The 18,458-nt window shown below is 45.0% G+C and overlaps 1 long non-coding RNA gene across 1 annotated transcript; it reads right to left on the bottom strand.

The window, feature by feature from the left end:
* Window positions 1–12,684: 12,684 nt before the first annotated feature.
* Window positions 12,685–16,646, bottom strand: LOC123125042 (uncharacterized). Its single transcript, XR_006461274.1, has 3 exons — window positions 15,604–16,646; window positions 14,212–14,359; window positions 12,685–13,901 (listed from the first exon to the last, which is right to left on the bottom strand). It is a non-coding gene; the product is annotated as an uncharacterized lncRNA (long non-coding RNA).
* Between the last annotated feature and the right edge of the window lie 1,812 nt (window positions 16,647–18,458).

The following is an 18,458-nucleotide window of genomic DNA, read 5'->3' as shown; positions in this document are numbered from 1 at the left end:
CGTTCCCCAACAGTGGTATCAAAGCATGGTTTTATGCGTAGATGTCATATGCACGAGTAGAACACAAGTGAGTTGTGGGCAATATAAGTCATACTGCTTACCAGCATGTCATACTTTGGTTCGGCGGTATTGTTGGATGAAGCGGCCCGGACCGACATTACGCGTACGCTTACGCGAGACTGGTTCTTCCGACGTGCTTTGCACAGAGGTGGCTGGCGGGTGTCAGTTTCTCCAACTTTAGTTGAACCGAGTGTGGCTACGCCCGGTCCTTGCGAAGGTTAAAACAGCATCAACTTGACTAACTATCATTGTGGTTTTGATGCGTAGGTAAGAACGGTTCTTGCTAAGCCCGTAGCAGCCACGTAAAACTTGCAACAACAAAGTAGAGGACGTCTAACTTGTTTTTGCAGGGCATGTTGTGATGTGATATGGTCAAAGCATGATGCTAAATTTATTGTATGAGATGATCATGTTTTGTAACCGAGTTATCGGCAACTGGCAGGAGCCATATGGTTGTCGCTTTATTGTATGCAATGCAATCGCCCTGTAATGCTTTACTTTATCACTAAGCGGTAGCGATAGTCGTAGAAGCATAAGATTGGCGAGACGACAATGATGCTACGATGGAGATCAAGGTGTCGCGCCGGTGACGATGGTGATCATGACGGTGCTTCGGAGATGGAGATCACAAGCACAAGATGATGATGGCCATATCATATCACTTATATTGATTGCATGTGATGTTTATCTTTTTATGCATCTTATCTTGCTTTGATTGACGGTAGCATTATAAGATGATCCCTCACTAAATTATCAAAGTATAAGTGTTCTCCCTGAGTATGCACCGTTGCGAAAGTTCTTCGTGCTGAGACACCACGTGATGATCGGGTGTGATAGGCTCTACGTTCAAATACAACGGGTGCAAAACAGTTGCACACGCGGAATACTCAGGTTAAACTTGACGAGCCTAGCATATAACAGATATGGCCTCGGAACACGGAGACTGAAAGGTCGAGCGTGAATCATATAGTAGATATGATCAACATAGTGATGTTCACCGTTGAAACTACTCCATCTCACGTGATGATCGGACATGGTTTAGTTGATATGGATCACGTGATCACTTAGAGGATTAGAGGGATGTCTATCTAAGTGGGAGTTCTTAAGTAATATGATTAATTGAACTTGAATTTATCATGAACTTAGTACCTGATAGTATCTTGCTTGTCTATGTTAATTGTAGATAGATGGCCCGTGCTGTTGTTCCGTTGAATTATGCGTTCCTTGAGAAAGCAAAGTTGAAAGATGATGGTAGCAATTACACGGACTGGGTCCGTAACTTGAGGATTATCCTCATTGCTGCACAGAAGAATTACGTCCTGGAAGCACCGCTGGGTGCCAGGCCTGCTGCAGGAGCAACACCAGATGTTATGAACGTCTGGCAGAGCAAAGCTGATGACTAGTCGATAGTTCAGTGTGCCATGCTTTACGGCTTAGAACCGGGTCTTCAACGACGTTTTGAACGTCATGGAGCATATGAGATGTTCCAGGAGTTGAAGTTAATATTTCAAGCAAATGCCCGAATTGAGAGATATGAAGTCTCCAATAAGTTCTATAGCTGCAAGATGGAAGAGAATAGTTCTGTCAGTGAGCATATACTCAAAATGTCTGGGTATAATAATCACTTGATTCAACTGGGAGTTAATCTTCCGGATGATAGCGTCATTGACAGAATTCTTCAATCACTGCCACCAAGCTACAAGAGCTTCGTGATGAACTATAACATGCAAGGGATGGATAAGACGATTCCCGAGCTCTTCGCAATGCTAAAGGCTGCGGAGGTAGAAATCAAAAAGGAGCATCAAGTGTTGATGGTCAATAAGACCACTAGTTTCAAGAAAAAGGGCAAAGGGAAGAAGAAGGGGAACTTCAAGAAAAACAGCAAGCAAGTTGTTGTTCAGGAGAAGAAACCCAAGTCTGGACCTAAGCCTGAGACTGAGTGCTTCTACTGCAAGCAGACTGGTCACTGGAAGCGGAACTGCCCCAAGTATTTGGCGGATAAGAAGGATGGCCAGGTGAACAAAGGTATATGTGATATACATGTTATTGATGTGTACCTTACTAATGCTCGCAGTAGCACCTGAGTATTTGTACTGGTTCTGTTGCTAATATTTGCAACTCGAAACAGGGGCTACGGATTAAGCGAAGATTGGCTAAGGACGAGGTGACGATGCGCGTGGGAAATGGTTCCAAAGTCGATGTGATCGCGGTCGGCACGCTACCTCTACATCTACCTTCGGGATTAGTTTTAGACCTAAATAATTGTTATTTGGTGCCAGCGTTAAGCATGAACATTATATCTGGATCTTGTTTGATGCGAGACGGTTATTCATTTAAATCAGAGAATAATGGTTGTTCTATTTATATGAGTAATATCTTTTATGGTCATGCACCCTTGAAGAGTGGTCTATTTTTTTGAATCTCGATAGTAGTGATACACATATTTATAATATTGAAGCCAAAAGATGCAGAGTTGATAATGATAGTGCAACTTATTTGTGGCACTGCCGTTTAGGTCATATCGGTGTAAAGCGCATGAAGAAACTCCATACTGATGGACTTTTGGAACCACTTGATTATGAATCACTTGGTACTTGCGAACCGTGCCTCATGGGCAAGATGACTAAAACACCGTTCTCCGGAACTATGGAGAGAGCAACAGATTTGTTGGAAATCATACATACAGATGTATGTGGTCCGATGAATATTGAGGCTCGTGGCGGATATCGTTATTTTCTCACCTTCACAGATGATTTGAGCAGATATGGGTATATCTACTTAATGAAACATAAGTCTGAAACATTTGAAAAGTTCAAAGAATTTCAGAGTGAAGTTGAAAATCATCGTAACAAGAAAATAAAATTTCTACGATCTGATCGTGGAGGAGAATATTTGAGTTATGAGTTTGGTCTTCATTTGAAACAATGCGGAATAGTTTCGCAACTCACGCCACCCGGAACACCACAGCGTAATGGTGTGTTCGAACGTCGTAATCGTACTTTACTAGATATGGTGCGATCTATGATGTCTCTTACTGATTTACCGCTATCGTTTTGGGGTTATGCTTTAGAGACGGTTGCATTCACGTTAAATAGGGCACCATCAAAATCCGTTGAGACGACGCCTTATGAACTGTGGTTTGGCAAGAAACCAAAGTTGTTGTTTCTTAAAGTTTGGGGCTGCGATGCTTATGTGAAAAAACTTCAACCTGATAAGCTCGAACCCAAATCGAAGAAATGTGTCTTCATAGGATACCCAAAGGAAACTGTTGGGTACACCTTCTATCACAGATCCGAAGGCAAAACTTTTGTTGCTAAATTCGGAATTTTTCTGGAGAAGGAGTTTCTCTTGAAAGAAGTGAGTGGGAGAAAAGTAAAACTTGATGAGGTAACTGTACCTGCTCCCTTATTGGAAACTAGTTCATCATAGAAACCGGTTTCTGCGACGCCTACACCAATTAGTGAGGAAGTTAATGATGATGATCATGAAACTTCAGATCAAGTTATTACTGAACCTCGTAGGTCAACCAGGGTAAGATCCGCACCAGAGTGGTATGGTAATCCTGTTCTGGAGGTTATGTTACTAGACCATGACGAACCTACAAACTATGAAGAAGCGATGGTGAGCCCAGATTCCGCAAAATGGCTTGAGGCCATGAAATCCGAGATGGGATCCATGTATGAGAACAAAGTATGGACTTTGGTTGACTTGCCCGATGATCGGCAAGCCATTGAAAATAAATGGATCTTCAAGAAGAAGACTGACGTTGACGGTAATGTCACTGTCTATAAAGCTCGACTTGTTGCGAAAGGTTTTCGACAAGTTCAAGGGATTGACTACGATGAGACCTTCTCACCCGTAGCGATACTTAAGTCTGTCCGAATCATGTTAGCAATTGCCGCATTTTATAATTATGAAATTTGGCAAATGGATGTCAAAACTGCATTCCTGAATGGATTTCTGGAAGAAGAATTGTATATGATGCAGCCGGAAGGTTTTGTCGATCCAAAGGGAGCTAACAAAGTGTGCAAGCTCCAGCGATCCATTTATGGACTGGTGCAAGCCTCTCGGAGTTGGAATAAACGCTTTGATAGTGTGATCAAAGCATTTGGTTTTGTACAGACTTTTGGAGAAGCCTGTATTTACAAGAAAGTGAGTGGGAGCTCTGTAGCATTTCTGATATTATATGTGGATGACATATTGCTGATTGGAAATGATATAGAATTTCTGGATAGCATAAAGGGATACTTGAATAAGAGTTTTTCAATGAAAGACCTCGGTGAAGCTGCGTATATATTGGGCATCAAGATCTATAGAGATAGATCAAGACGCTTAATTGGACTTTCACAAAGCACATACCTTGACAAAGTTTTGAAGAAGTTCAAAATGGATCAAGCAAAGAAAGGGTTCTTGCCTGTGTTACAAGCTGTGAAGTTGAGTAAGACTCAATGCCCGACCACTGCAGAAGATAGAGAGAAGATGAAAGATGTTCCCTATGCTTCAGCCATAGGCTCTATCATGTATGCAATGCTGTGTACCAGACCTGATGTGTGCCTTGCTATAAGTCTAGCAGGGAGGTACCAAAGTAATCCAGAAGTGGATCACTGGACAGCGGTCAAGAACATCCTGAAATACCTGAAAAGGACTAAGGATATGTTTCTCGTATATGGAGGTGACAAAGAGCTCATCGTAAATGGTTACGTTGATGCAAGCTTTGACACTGATCCGGACGATTGTAAATCGCAAACCGGATACGTGTTTACATTGAACGGTGGAGCTGTCAGTTGGTGCAGTTCTAAACAAAGTGTCGTGGCGGGATCTACATGTGAAGCGGAGTACATAGCTGCTTCGGAAGCAGCAAATGAAGGAGTTCATATCCGATCTAGGTGTCATACCTAGTGCATCGGGTCCAATGAAAATCTTTTGTGACAATACTGGTGCAATTGCCTTGGCAAAGGAATCCAGATTTCACAAGAGAACCAAGCACATCAAGAGACGCTTCAATTCCATCCGAGATTTAGTCCAGGTGGGAGACATAGAAATTTGCAAGATATATACGGATCTGAATGTTGCAGACCCGTTGACTAAGCCTCTTCCACGAGCAAAACATGATCAACACCAAGGCTCCATGGGTGTAAGAATCATTACTGTGTAATCTAGATTATTGACTCTAGTGCAAGTGGGAGACTGAAGGAAATATGCCCTAGAGGCAATAATAAAGTTATTATTTATTTCCTTATATCATGATAAATGTTTATTATTCATGCTAGAATTGTATTAACCGGAAACATGATACATGTGTGAATACATAGCCAAACAGAGTGTCACTAGTATGCCTCTACTTGACTAGCTCGTTGATCAAAGATGGTTATGTTTCCTAGCCATAGACATGAGTTGTCATTTGATTAACGGGATCACATCATTAGGAGAATGATGTGATTGACTTGACCCATTCCGTTAGCTTAGCACTCGATCGTTTAGTATGTTGCTATTGCTTTCTTCATGACTTATACATGTTCCTATGACTATGAGATTATGCAACTCCCGTTTACCGGAGGAACACTTCGTGTGCTACCAAACGTCACAACGTAACTGGGTGATTATAAAGGTGCTCTACAGGTGTCTCCGAAGGTACTTGTTGGGTTGGCGTATTTTGAGATTAGGATTTGTCACTCCGATTGTCGGAGAGGTATCTCTGGGCCCTCTCGGTAATGCACATCACTTAAGCCTTGCAAGCATTGCAACTAATGAGTTTGTTGCGAGATGATGTATTACGGAACGAGTAAAGAGACTTGCCGGTAACGAGATTGAACTAGGTATTAAGACACCGACGATCGAATCTCGGGCAAGTAACATACCGATGGCAAAGGGAACAACGTATGTTGTTATGCGGTTTGACCGATAAAGATCTTCGTAGAATATGTGGGAGCCAATATGGGCATCCAGGTCCCGCTATTGGTTATTGACCGGAGACGTGTCTCGGTCATGTCTACATAGTTCTCGAACCCGTAGGGTCCGCACGCTTAACGTTACGATGACAGTTTTATTATGAGTTTATGAGTTTTGATGTACCGAAGGAGTTCGGAGTCCCGGATGAGATCGGGGACATGACGAGGAGTCTCGAAATGGTCAAGACGTAAAGATCGATATATTGGACGACTATATTCGGACATCGGAAAGGTTCCGAGTGATTCGGGTATTTTTCGTAGTACCGGAGAGTTACGGGAATTCGTATTGGGCCTTAATGAGCCATACGGGAAAGGAGAGAAAGGCCCCAAAGGGTGGCCGCACCCCTCCCCATGGACTAGTCCGAATTGGACTAGGGAGGGGGGCGCCCCCTTCCTTCCTTCTCCTTCTCCCTTCCCTTCTCCTACTCCAACAAGGAAAGGAAGAGTCCTACTCCCGGTGGGAGTAGGACTCCCCCCTTGGCGCGCCCTCCTCCTAGGCCGGCCGCCTCCCCCCTTGCTCCTTTATATACGGGGGCAGGGGGGCACCCCATAGACACAACAATTGATCTATTGATCTCTTAGCCGTGTGCGGTGCCCCCCTTTACCATATTACACCTCGATAATATCGTAGCGGTGCTTAGGCGAAGCCCTGCGTCGGTAGAACATCATCATCGTCACCACGCCGTCGTGCTGACGAAACTCTCCCTCAACACTCGGCTGGATCGGAGTTCGACGGACGTCATCGAGCTGAACGTGTGCTGAACTCGGAGGTGCCGTGCGTTCGGTACTTGATCGGTCGGATCGTGAAGACGTACGACTACATCAACCGCGTTGTGTTAACGCTTCCACTTTCGGTCTACGAGGATACGTGGACAACACTCTCCCCTCTCGTTGCTATGCATCACCATGATCTTGCGTGTGCGTAGGGAATTTTTGAAATTACTACATTCCCCAACAAGGAGTTCAAATAAGTTTAAAAAAATGAAATCCCTTTGTAACAGACGAGTTTCTATATGAAATCTTGATACTTTGAAACAGATTATCCGTTTTGTACACGAAGTGCATCCAGTTTTTGCCGTAACCCTCTCAACTTTCTTGCACATGCTATGTTGATGAAATGATGATACCATGCCAACTTTCAACCTTTTCAGAGTTCATTTGAAATGCTTTTTCAATTTTAGGGTCTTATAGCTCAAAATAATTAGTAAATGCATGAAAAATAACAAATGAAGTCAGAAAGGATTGAAAATTGATGACGTGGCTTTGAATGGTGCATTTTGAACACACAAAAAGTCAGGAGTTCAAATAAGTTTTAAAAAATGAAATCCCTTTGTAACAGACGAGTTTCCGTATGAAATCCTGATACTTTGAAAAAGATTGTCCGTTTTGTACACGAAGTGCATCCAGTTTTTGCAGTAACCCTCTCTACTTTCTTGCACATGCTATGTGGGTGAAATGATGATACCATGCCAACTTTTAACCTTTTCAGAGTTCATTTCTAGTGCTTTTCAATTTCAGGGTCTTATAGCTCAAAATAATCAGTAAATGCATGGAAAATAACAAATATCATAAAAAATAAATAAGTAATTAGAAACAGAATAAAATAAACTTTAATAAAATATATAAGTAGAAACAAAATAAAATAAACTTTAATAACATAAATAAAATTTATGAAAATAAAATTATCAACGTATTTTCTGTTCAAAACATTATAAGCAACCTCTAGTATGACTCAAACTAAAATTATATAAAATTGATGCAACTAAAATTATAAAAAAAATTCTGTTCAAAATCATTAAAAGCAAAAATTATTTTCATAAAGAACTTTTTTTGTTAGAAACTTTAATAGCAAAAAGAATTATCATAAAATAAAATAAATAAGTAATTAGAAACAAAATAAAATAAAATAAATAAGTATTTTGTTGTAAGTAGAAACAAAATAAAATAAATAAAGAAAAAAAGAAAAGAAATAAACTGGGAAAAATAAAATAAAACGACACCTACTGGGCCACCACGGCCTGAATACGACTAGAAACCCACCCATGGGCCAGGATTCAGGCCCGTAGAAGGCCCAATAGGCCCATAGGCAGATACAGTGTGTTTAGGCCCGAAAGCCTGCATTTGAGAGGAGCTCGAGAGGGCAGCGGGAGTGGGGCTTATAAACCACTCTCGAGCTCCCTCAGCTAGTGAGGGGGGACTAAACTTTCGTGCCGCGATGCGGGCAGCACAAGGCCTTTAGTCCCGGTTGGTGCCACCAACCGGTACTAAAGGCATACATTGGTACCGGTTCGTGGCACCAACCGGGACCAAAGGCCTCTGCTTCCCGCCCTTTGGGCTGCTGAAAAATGACCTTTGGTCCCGGCTGGTGGCATTAACCGGGACTAAAGGTGAGCTTTGGTCCCGATTGGTGCCACGAACCGGGACCAATGGTCTGTCTATATAAGCCACACTTGTGAAATTTTCGGTTCAGTTCTTCTTCCCACTGCCCCGACGCCGTCGCCGCTCGCCGCCCCCTGCCCCAACGCCATCGCCGCCCGCCGCCCCTGCCCTGACGCCGTCGCCGCGCCGCCCCGCGTCGTCACCGCCCTGGTCCGCGCTGCCCCGCGTCGTCACCGCCCCGGTCCGCATCGCCCCTGCCCCGACGCCGTCGCCCCCTGCCCCAACGCCGTCGCCGCGCGCCGCCCCTGCGCACCGACGCCGTCGCCGCGCCGCCCCGGTCCGCGCCGCCCCTGCCCGACGCCGTCGCCGACGCCGCCCCCAGTGAGCCCCGGCCCCCGCGCCCCTGCCCTGCCCCCCGCCGCCGCCGCCGCCGTAAAAAATATATGATTAGATGATTTTTTTTGTTCATAGATGTGATTTTTTTGTTCATATATCATATGATGTTTTTATATTGTTCATAGATGATCGATCATATTTGTTCATATGTATGCAAGCGAAGTCGTTGTAGTTAGTTGTACTGTTTAGGGTTAGGGTCGTCGAGGAAAGAAATTAAGGAAAGAAGAAAAGAGGAAGAAAAGAGGAAGAATGAAGAAGAAGAAAAATAAGAAGAGGACGAAGAAGAAGAAAAAAAGAGGAGAAGGAGAAGGAATAGAGGAGAAGAAAAAAAATAGATTAAAATCTAGTTTTTCTTCTTCTCCTCTATTCCTTCTTGTTCTCCTTTTTTTCTTCTTCTCCTCTTTTTTTTCTTCTTCTTCCTCTTCTTATTTTTTATCGGGTATGTCGTTGTCGATATACCCCCTCCCCGATAACTTCGACATGAGGGGGGGTCGATAAATAATAGAACTAGTTAAACAAGTTTATTTTTAGTAAGTACTACTTTATTTTATTTATAATAAGTGCTTAGTAGTTGAACTAGTTGATTTAATAAAACTACTTTATTTTACTATAGAAGTAGTTTATTTTTAGTAAGTACTACTTTATTTTATTTATAGTAAGTGCTTAGTAGTTGAACTAGTTGATTTAATAAAACTACTTTATTTTACTATATATAGAAGTAGTTTATTTTTAGTAAGTACTACTTTATTTTATTTATAGTAAGTGCTTAATTAGTAGTTGAACTAGTTGATTTAACAAAACTAGTTTATTTTACTATAGAAGTAGTTTATTTTTAGCAAGGAAATTAATAGAACTAGTTTGTTTTTTAGTTAAAGCACTTATTCCTGCATCGACGTCGACGATGCCTATCCCGCATCCTCGTCGTCGACTCGGCGGAGGAGGCCGGCTTGATCAGAGGGGCCATGTCCGGGACTGGGCTCCGCCGGGCTGGTTTTGGGAGGTGCTACCTTCCGGTGGGCGTAGGTTGGTGAGGAGCCAGCCCGTCGTTGACCCGATCCTTGTTTGGTGGCGGTTGCGTGGGCCAGTGAAGGTGCCGAGGCTTCCGGACACTGCGGAGGTGGTACGTCACCGTGTCAGCGAGGAGGACCAGCACGTCCGTCGCTACATGGTTGCGTTGGAGGGCAGGTTCGACAATACCTGGCAGGTTCTTCTGGGATCTCACTGGAGCTATGATCCTGTGATGGTTCCGTCCCTTTGGGTGTCCACCGCCCGCGCCGATACCCGTCGGGCGCTACGGTTCTAGCTGTACTAGCGATGCTATATGTATGATAGTATTCGAGGTGTATTAGTGATAATATTCGACGATGTACGGACGCATGGAGATGATGTAGTTTTGCTTATAATTGAATGTATCCTAATTTGAATACTACTTTATTTTGTGATTTGATTTTTCTTATTGAATGCTCAAAATTGGAAAACTACTCCTACTTTGAATGCTAAAATTGGAGAGCACTATGCAAGGCGTATGCATATGATTAGTTGATAGCTTATAGGGTTTTTGTTTCCGCAGAAATCTAGGAGCCCCCGACCCCTCCATCATCCCCGTTGTCGTCCCCGTCACCGCCCCCTACGACATCGAGGTGAGACCAGCCAAATCCTCTTTTAGAAAGATAATTAAACGATATTTTGGGTTGACTTTAAGTCTGTCGAGTCTCCACCATATATGAGAGGACGAAGAATCCCGACTGTTGTCGTGGGGGTAGCTTCTCCTTCGTTCCCGTGTGCTAGACAATTTGGTGTAATGCACTCGAGAACGAAAGGAGGAGCTACCATCACCGACGGTCGCAAATGTCAGAGAGGAATCAGTGAGGGAGAGTTCCACCATATATATATGAGAGGACGAAGAATCCCGACTGTTGTCGTGGGGGTCGCTTCTCCTTTGTTCTCGTGTGCTAGACATTTTGGTGTAATGCACTCGGGGACAAATGAAGGAGCGACCATCACCAACGGTCGAATGTATACACCACATGAGCTGAGAGTTTTCAAGAAAAGACTCGACAAACCGATAGTCAACCCGTGATGAATAATAATGATCTAACTTACTTTTTTAGTACATATATTTAATTGTAGACGTTTAATATTTGAATTATGAACATAGGAAATGCCGTACTCGGACAACAAAAGTCTCCCGGGGGAGTGCGACTGGTGCCACGACGACCGAGGTCAGTACGACAGGCCTCACCTGGATGAAGATCGGCGCTTCAGTATTAAGCTGGAGGAGACCTTCGATGTTGAAACGGTACGCAACGACGACAAGTGTTATTTTTTCGTAATTAAGCACGACTTCAACTATTTCAATGTGTACTTTTCATCTTTTACAATTCGGCTAGCTTATCCCATGCCATGCAAGACGCTACGTCTTGGAGAGGATGGGTTTTGAAGACCATGAAAGTATGGAAACAAAGAAAATTCACCTAAGGACCCATCATGATATAGATTTTGAAGTAAATCTGTATAATTCTGAGAGCGTAACCCATTTTGGTTGCAAAAATTGGGAAGCATTTTGCAAGATGTATGGTTGATGAGGGTATGCTTGTCACCATGGATCTTGGTGATCCTGACATCGAGCAAGACAATATGGACATTTGGGTCCTTGTTGATACGCCTCCAATTCTACCGCTATGTGAGTTTCTCAAACATAGTTATTAGCTAATTTATATTGTTCATTTCAAAATAGTTGACAGCTTATTTTCATTGGCAGCTTATTTTGATTGTTCAAACAATGTGCGGAACATGGTAGACAGAACCTACTACGCCGATGGCTCTGAGTTAACTTATAAGGAGAAAACTCATCTGGTCGGATTTTGTACTGATCTTGAGAATTACAATATCTATTGTAAAACTCCTTCACATTATGGTCAATACGTGCCACTAGTGCACGTGTTGAACTACGGTAACTACTATGGAGATACCCTGGTAAGATTTCTTACTATTACGACATCCGTGCATCTTTTGCATACTTCTAAAACTAGTACATCATTGCTAACTATGAAGTTATTACTATGTTTTTCAACAGATAATCCCAGAGGATTGTGTGCCTCATTTGATGTATCAGAATGGTAGGCTTGATGTTTTGAACATACAACCAGGTCATCCTACGAATCTCAACTGTCCATACCGGATTTCTAAAAGAAGTGGAGACATGAAAATCAAAGAATGGAAAAAATATATGGACAGTCGCAAGGAGGTTCTTGGAAGCAAAAGGAAGCGAAGCGCAAAAATTGGAGACAGAATGATCTCCATTCTCCATAATGGAGAGTCGGGGTCTATATTGTTTTATGTTATTTTACCTTAAAAAGGGTATTTAGGTCCTACCTAATACTGATGATCATGTGCTAAGAACAATTAAGTAGGGTTGGTTCGATGACTATGAGGATGATGATCGTATGACTTGTTATTAATAACGAGTAGAAGTTGTATGATGATGATTAGTAGGACTTGTTATTATGATGATGCATGATGCGCGCATGAAGAGTTATTATATATCAGTGGGTGAAATGAACATGGATTGGTACTTACGACATGCACCACATGTTGCCTTCACTTTAATCTAAGCCATGTTTAGGCATAGCAGTAGCGTTTGTAAATCAAGCACGGAAATAAGAGAGGACAGTTCTCTCTGTTAGCTAGCTTACACACCCTAAATTACCCCCTAAACCCTCCTCTCTTTCAAAAAAAAAAATCCCAGCCACTGAAATGCTGACGCGTGGATGCCTTTTGGTCCCGGATGGTGTCATCAGCCGGGACCAAAGGCCCTCCTGCCTGGGCTGGCCGCAGCGGCCACATGAAGGCCCATCTGTCCCGATTCGTGTAAGAACCGGGACTAAAGGGCTAGGGCATTAGTAACGACCCTTTAGTCCCGGTTCAACAACCGGGACAAAAGGCCCTTACCAACCGGGACAGATGACCCTTTTTCTACTAGTGTCGTCTAGCCGCCGGCAACAAACACATAGGGTGTCACACTCAATGCCCCTTCCCTTCATATTCATCCTTAAAGGTAGACTGTTATGTGCAAAACGCCACATAAACTGCTGAATCTTAGGCTGGCAAGGTATTGACCAAATATCCTTCCATTCCCAAGTAGTTGCGGGGGTGTTTGACGCTCCTGGCAGGTTCATGTCTCTTCCTTTTATGTACACCTTATAGGCTGACTTGACTGAAAACTGCCCCCTGCTATCATAGTACCAAGCATACGAGTCCTCATTGCAAGCATCATTAACATTACATTGCCCAAATCAGTGTGCCACTTCATCTTTTCTTTTTTCCCATTTTCCTTTTTTGATTTATTACGGCAAGTTCTTGAGCATTGGCCCAGCTCATTAGGACCATGGTGGCCCTCTCCGGCCTTTCGTCACCCCACCCAAGCGGCAGAGGAGGAGCGGTTTCCAATAAGAAACTTCATCATCGCCTCAGATTCGAAGCAAATAGTGATCGACATTGATAGAGGTACACATGGGAGCTATATATGGTGCCATTATCAACGAGGTTAAGCAGCGGGTAGTAATGTTCAACTCCAAGTTCACCTTTGAAGGCCAAGCTGCTAATACTGAAGCTGATAGTTTAGCCAAGTTTCTCATCAATGGAGAACATCGATGGAGCTTCTTGGTCCTGCTTGTAGTCTCTTCTTGTGGACGGCCGGTGGACGTGCGGTGATGGTTGTTCTTTTTCGTCGTCTTTTTCATACATCGCTGCGCTCAGCGCCGATGGAAACTTGGAGAGGCAACTCCTCTCGCGTGGCCTCCTTGCTTTCTGGACAGGCCGCGTCAGTCATGCCGCCACCGCGCTGCCGCTGCAGTCCGCGTTGTTGACGCTGTGTCAGGCGCAACCCGCAGTCGCGCCCAGCTGCTGTGCCGCTACATGTCGCTGCGGCTGCGCCCGCGCAGACGGCGTGCTGCTTCCGACGCCTCGCGCCGCCACGATCGACGCCTTCTCGATGCGTCGCGCCATGGAGGCGTAACCGCGCCGGTGCTTGCTTCATCTTGCACGGTAATGCATCGCATGCCAATTCGTTGATGGCACGGTCGCAGCGTTCTTTGCCGAGGTACTGGAGTTTGCAGTCTGCACAAGCTAGCCGACATTGTGATCTGATTCTGATCATCTGATCGGCTGTATTTGGTGTCTCTAAGTGCTCGCTGTGCCTGTGCCTAACGATGCCAATCAGATCGCTTTGCTACCATCTACTCCCTCCGTTCCTAAATATTTGTCTTTCTAGGCATTTCAACAAGTGACTACATACGGAGTAAAATGAGTGAATCTATACTCTAAAATATGTCTACATACATCCATATGTGATATTCATTTGAAATGTCTAGAAAGACAAGTATTTAGGAACGGAGGGAGTAAGTATCAAGCAGCTTGGCATACGTACCAGTCGATGGCGTTGGCTTGGCATTGCTCCTATGTTATCGGATTTGGCCGGCCACTTGAGGTATCTTCTATGCTCTATCTGATATCTGTATCTGACCCTTGTAGCGCCTTTCTTCAGGTTCCAAGGAAATCACACTGTCACCCATCACCTGCAGTTGACACAATAACGACGTTGTTTAATCATTCATCACAGTTTATATATGAGGAAGCAGAGCTTATTTATACTATACCCACCGCAAAATAGATTTGTGAAACAAAGCTTTAACATGTGACTTATACTATTATATGAAATCACCACCATATGCTATGCTTTAACATGTATTCATCACACTTCAGTAGGAATCTATGCACACAATTCCATTTCATTGTCATATGGTTACATACTGCTCCATCCGTCTGAATATTTAAGTCATATGAGGAAACACAATGACGAACAATTTTATTTAAGTATTAATTAATTGACAGCATTACTGGTTCACATAAAACCTGCAAACTAATATAAGGTGATTCCTGAGTCAGGCTTTGTTTCAGCAAAACAAAATATACCCTACAAACAGAGCCAGAGGGAGAAAGAAGCGTGCAAATAGGATCTGATCGCCAAATAGTACTCCATCCGTTCATAAATATAAGATGTTTTGGATATGATAGGGACCACATGCGGACCGAAACTAGTAACAAACACACCAAAACATGTTTATATACATCCGATTCATAGAAAAGTTATAACATCTTATATTTGTGAATGGAGGGTATGGTGTATTGTGGCTACCACATTCATATATACGCCAAATAATTACAGCTGACCAAATTCAACTAATAATATGCAGATAGAAGGAACAACAGACATATCTGGCTAGCAATCTACTTTCTAATTATCATGTATAATGGTTGAACACCAAGTTCCAGAAGTTTATGTGCATATGCCTTTAGTTCATCCCAAGAAGGAACATCAGTAAACTAACAAGTCAGTACGATCAGACACAACATATCAACACTAGAAGTTAAGCAAGCAGCTGCTTTATGTACTACTACTAGTGCCAACGTTTCACTTCCACTATCAGAGATAATTTGGAGTAAACAAAATGTACAGGTCGATTTCTCGTATTTTTCAGTAACACTACCATTAGGTTGCGGTGATGAGCAACATAATACACACACATTTGGCAACTAATTCAATTCAGTTCAGTAGGCGAAATAACAGTAACACACACATTTGGCAACTAATTCAGTTCAGTTCAGTAGGCGAAATAACAGTAACACACACATTTGGCAACTAATTTGAAGTACTAATTCAACTCAGTTCAGCAGGCGACATAGCAGTAACAGTGTAACACCACGCATTGTTCGAACACAGCAAGCTGAAGCACGTCTGAAGAAATGAACATCAGATTACCTCTTCGATCTAGATCATGGAAAGAACAGCTTCTTCAAGATAAGTAGGACGTCACAAAGGAACTTGTAGACCTCGGCTGCATCCTTCGATGTCGTGACCATCAAGGCTGCCCTTGGATCACCCTTTGCGGACAAGAAGCACAGCCCGAGACACAGCACTACGGTGACCAACTTGAAGAAGGAGGTGCATCTTGGGTATGCTTCCATCAACTCATCCACTGTTCTTGGTTCCTTGTGCCCATTCCTGTCAGATTCCGACGGAGCACCATTGCTCTCCCCCTGAGCATACACGCGCCGGCCTTGGGGAGGCACGCCAGCATAGGGGTTGGCAAAGCCACTGGATCGGCCGCGTCGTCCCACCGCAGCCGCCGCCATCAGCCAGCGGGGTTCACCTCCGAGTCCCACGGCCGCTGCTGAACGGCGGGAAGAGTGAGTGCGACGAGCTCCTGCACGAGATCGTTCACAAGGGACACATGTAGATGATTACAAAGCATCTTACGGCGGCGTGTATGATTGGAACGAGAGGATCGACCCGAGTTCGGAGCGGGAGCAGGGACACCGGGCGGCCGCAGCCAAGGTGCTCGTAGCATGGTCCCGCCGGGGCCATGGAGGAGGGACGGGTCACGGGTACCCGCACCAGGTGCGAATCGATCGTCAGAGCCGAATCAAACTCCGTCACGACGCGGCCGAACTCCAGCCGTGGCGGCCGACGAGGCTCCGCTGCAAGTAAGCCCACGGAGTTGTCTAAGCATCTCCCAAGCAAGGTACATTGCAAGGTCTCTACGGAGTTTCATGATCGGTTCTCACCTCCGTACGCCGCGTAGAGGGTCGACGGCGCCGTGGCGAAGGGGAGGTGGCCGCCGTGGGGGCCCGCTGCGGGCATGGGGATGGCCCGGCGGGGTCGTCGCACGCCTCCGGCCGCCGCCTGGAGGTCGAGGCCGAAGGGACGCGCCGCGGCTGCCGCCCGCGCGCCGGTTGCGAATCCGGCTGCGGCAGCCTCCATCCTCGGCGGGGGCGGAGAGGGCGCGGGCGCGCGGCGCAGGACAAGCGTGTGAGGGAGAGCTTTCGTGGGGAAGAGTCTCACCGAGTCGCCGTCCGGGTGGCTATTTACAGCCCTCTGTTCCGGGCTTGCGGGCCGTGGGGCGTCGGACGTGCGCCTCCGTTGGCCCATGTGGGCCTCTTATGTCAGTCACAGCATGTACCCTTTTTATTATTATTGAAGTAACCACATTCCATTAAACATGAAGATTACAAGGTACAAGGACATGGAAACTATACAAGACATCCAGAGAAACTCATGTCAAGAAGTTACGCACAAAGGAACCTGTAAAAGAAAAACACACATTCTAAACATCAGATCCCCTTGTACCTTGCCGGACTGCCACCCGTCCATCACCACCGTCGCCGTAGCACCGCTGGAGGCAGAGCGGATCATCCTTCAAAGCCAGATCAGGAGGAGCACCATGACAGACTATGCTGTTTCTTTAGCCGGTTAAACAATCCGTCGCAAGCGACAAGATCGAGTTGTTGTGGCACATCGGTCGAGGATCTTCCCCCTGTCCACCTGATCCTGGCACCGCCGTCTTCACCCGATGTAGTTGAGGAAGAAGAGCGATGCCTCCAACATGCATCCGCTCAGCCAACTTCAAGCCATCAAATTCATCTGCAGAGGTCGACCTCGTTGCCATCGAGAATGTCAAGCGCCAACCACCAGAACCTCAGTTCGCCGGAACCGTAGACCGACGGGACGACTGAGCCGACTACTCCCCAGCGTCACCGATTGGAGAATCGCCAAGTTGGGGAAAGAACAACAACAATTTATTTCGACGCGGCATCGTCCTCTCCACTGAAACAACGCCTTCACTACACGCCAGATTCGAAAAGCCGAGGTCCCTTCCCCCTCCCGTCGCTGGAGTGGCAGACGGAGGCGGCGGGGAGCCACAACCTCACCTGCGGAGGGAGGGGCAAAGCTTTTTTGCCTCTCAGATCGTCACAAGAGCAGTTGGAAGTGAAGCCAGTGTGTACCCTTTAGGTAAACAGATAGCAGCACCTAAAAAAGGCGAACATATAGTTAAATCCAAATGCCCCTAAAAAATAGTTAAACTCAAATTTACCCCCAAACTAAAAGCTAAATCAAAATTTGAAACATCCCCTTCATTGTTTTCGTCTCTCTTGCTGCCTAACCCAGCAGTGCTTGATTTCGCACAATAATCAAACTAGTTTTTACATTTTTCTTCCATTTGGTCTTGCCGCATGATTCCAATCAAGTATAATATGACAACCGTTGACTATCTCTATCAAGTACTACAAAGTCCCAAGTGTCACTTTGTATTGGTCTTAAAATATACTGCTAAGTATTAATTAGGCAAATTTTCTCTTCTGCCTCCCCCAAACACTACATCTAACTGTAATTCTACTATTTCCACTCCAGGGTTGATAAAACTGAGGGCATCTCCAACGCCTATCACGCCCTTATAAGTCTGGATGGACGACACAGACACTTTTAGGCCTCTAACATGGATTTCTATTTTGGGTCGGACATGTCTGGACGTATGAAATCCCCTACACCGGCCCCAAACCGAGGGGTTGTCTAAGAGAGTCTAAACGTCCTCTACGACGGCCTCTGGCACTCCGGATCCACCCAAAAAAACCAACTGGAGTCGGCATTTTTTGACAATCCGCCCCTCACCCTTCACTTTGTCCCCGTTTCCGGACTCGAGCGCCATCGCCCCCCCTCCCCCCGCCCTCGGCGGATGCTGTCAAACCTCTATGGACCTCCACGGCTCTACCCTGCCAGCAAGCCTGACATCGCCGCCACATCCCTCCGGATCCGACCTCCACCCCTGCCAACACCAT

This window comes from Triticum aestivum, chromosome 5D (assembly GCF_018294505.1).
Source record: "Triticum aestivum cultivar Chinese Spring chromosome 5D, IWGSC CS RefSeq v2.1, whole genome shotgun sequence".
In the NCBI taxonomy this organism is placed as follows: Eukaryota; Viridiplantae; Streptophyta; class Magnoliopsida; order Poales; family Poaceae; genus Triticum; species Triticum aestivum.
The sequence above is the reverse complement of the archived record's forward strand: the minus strand, read 5'-3'. Positions and strand labels throughout refer to the sequence as shown.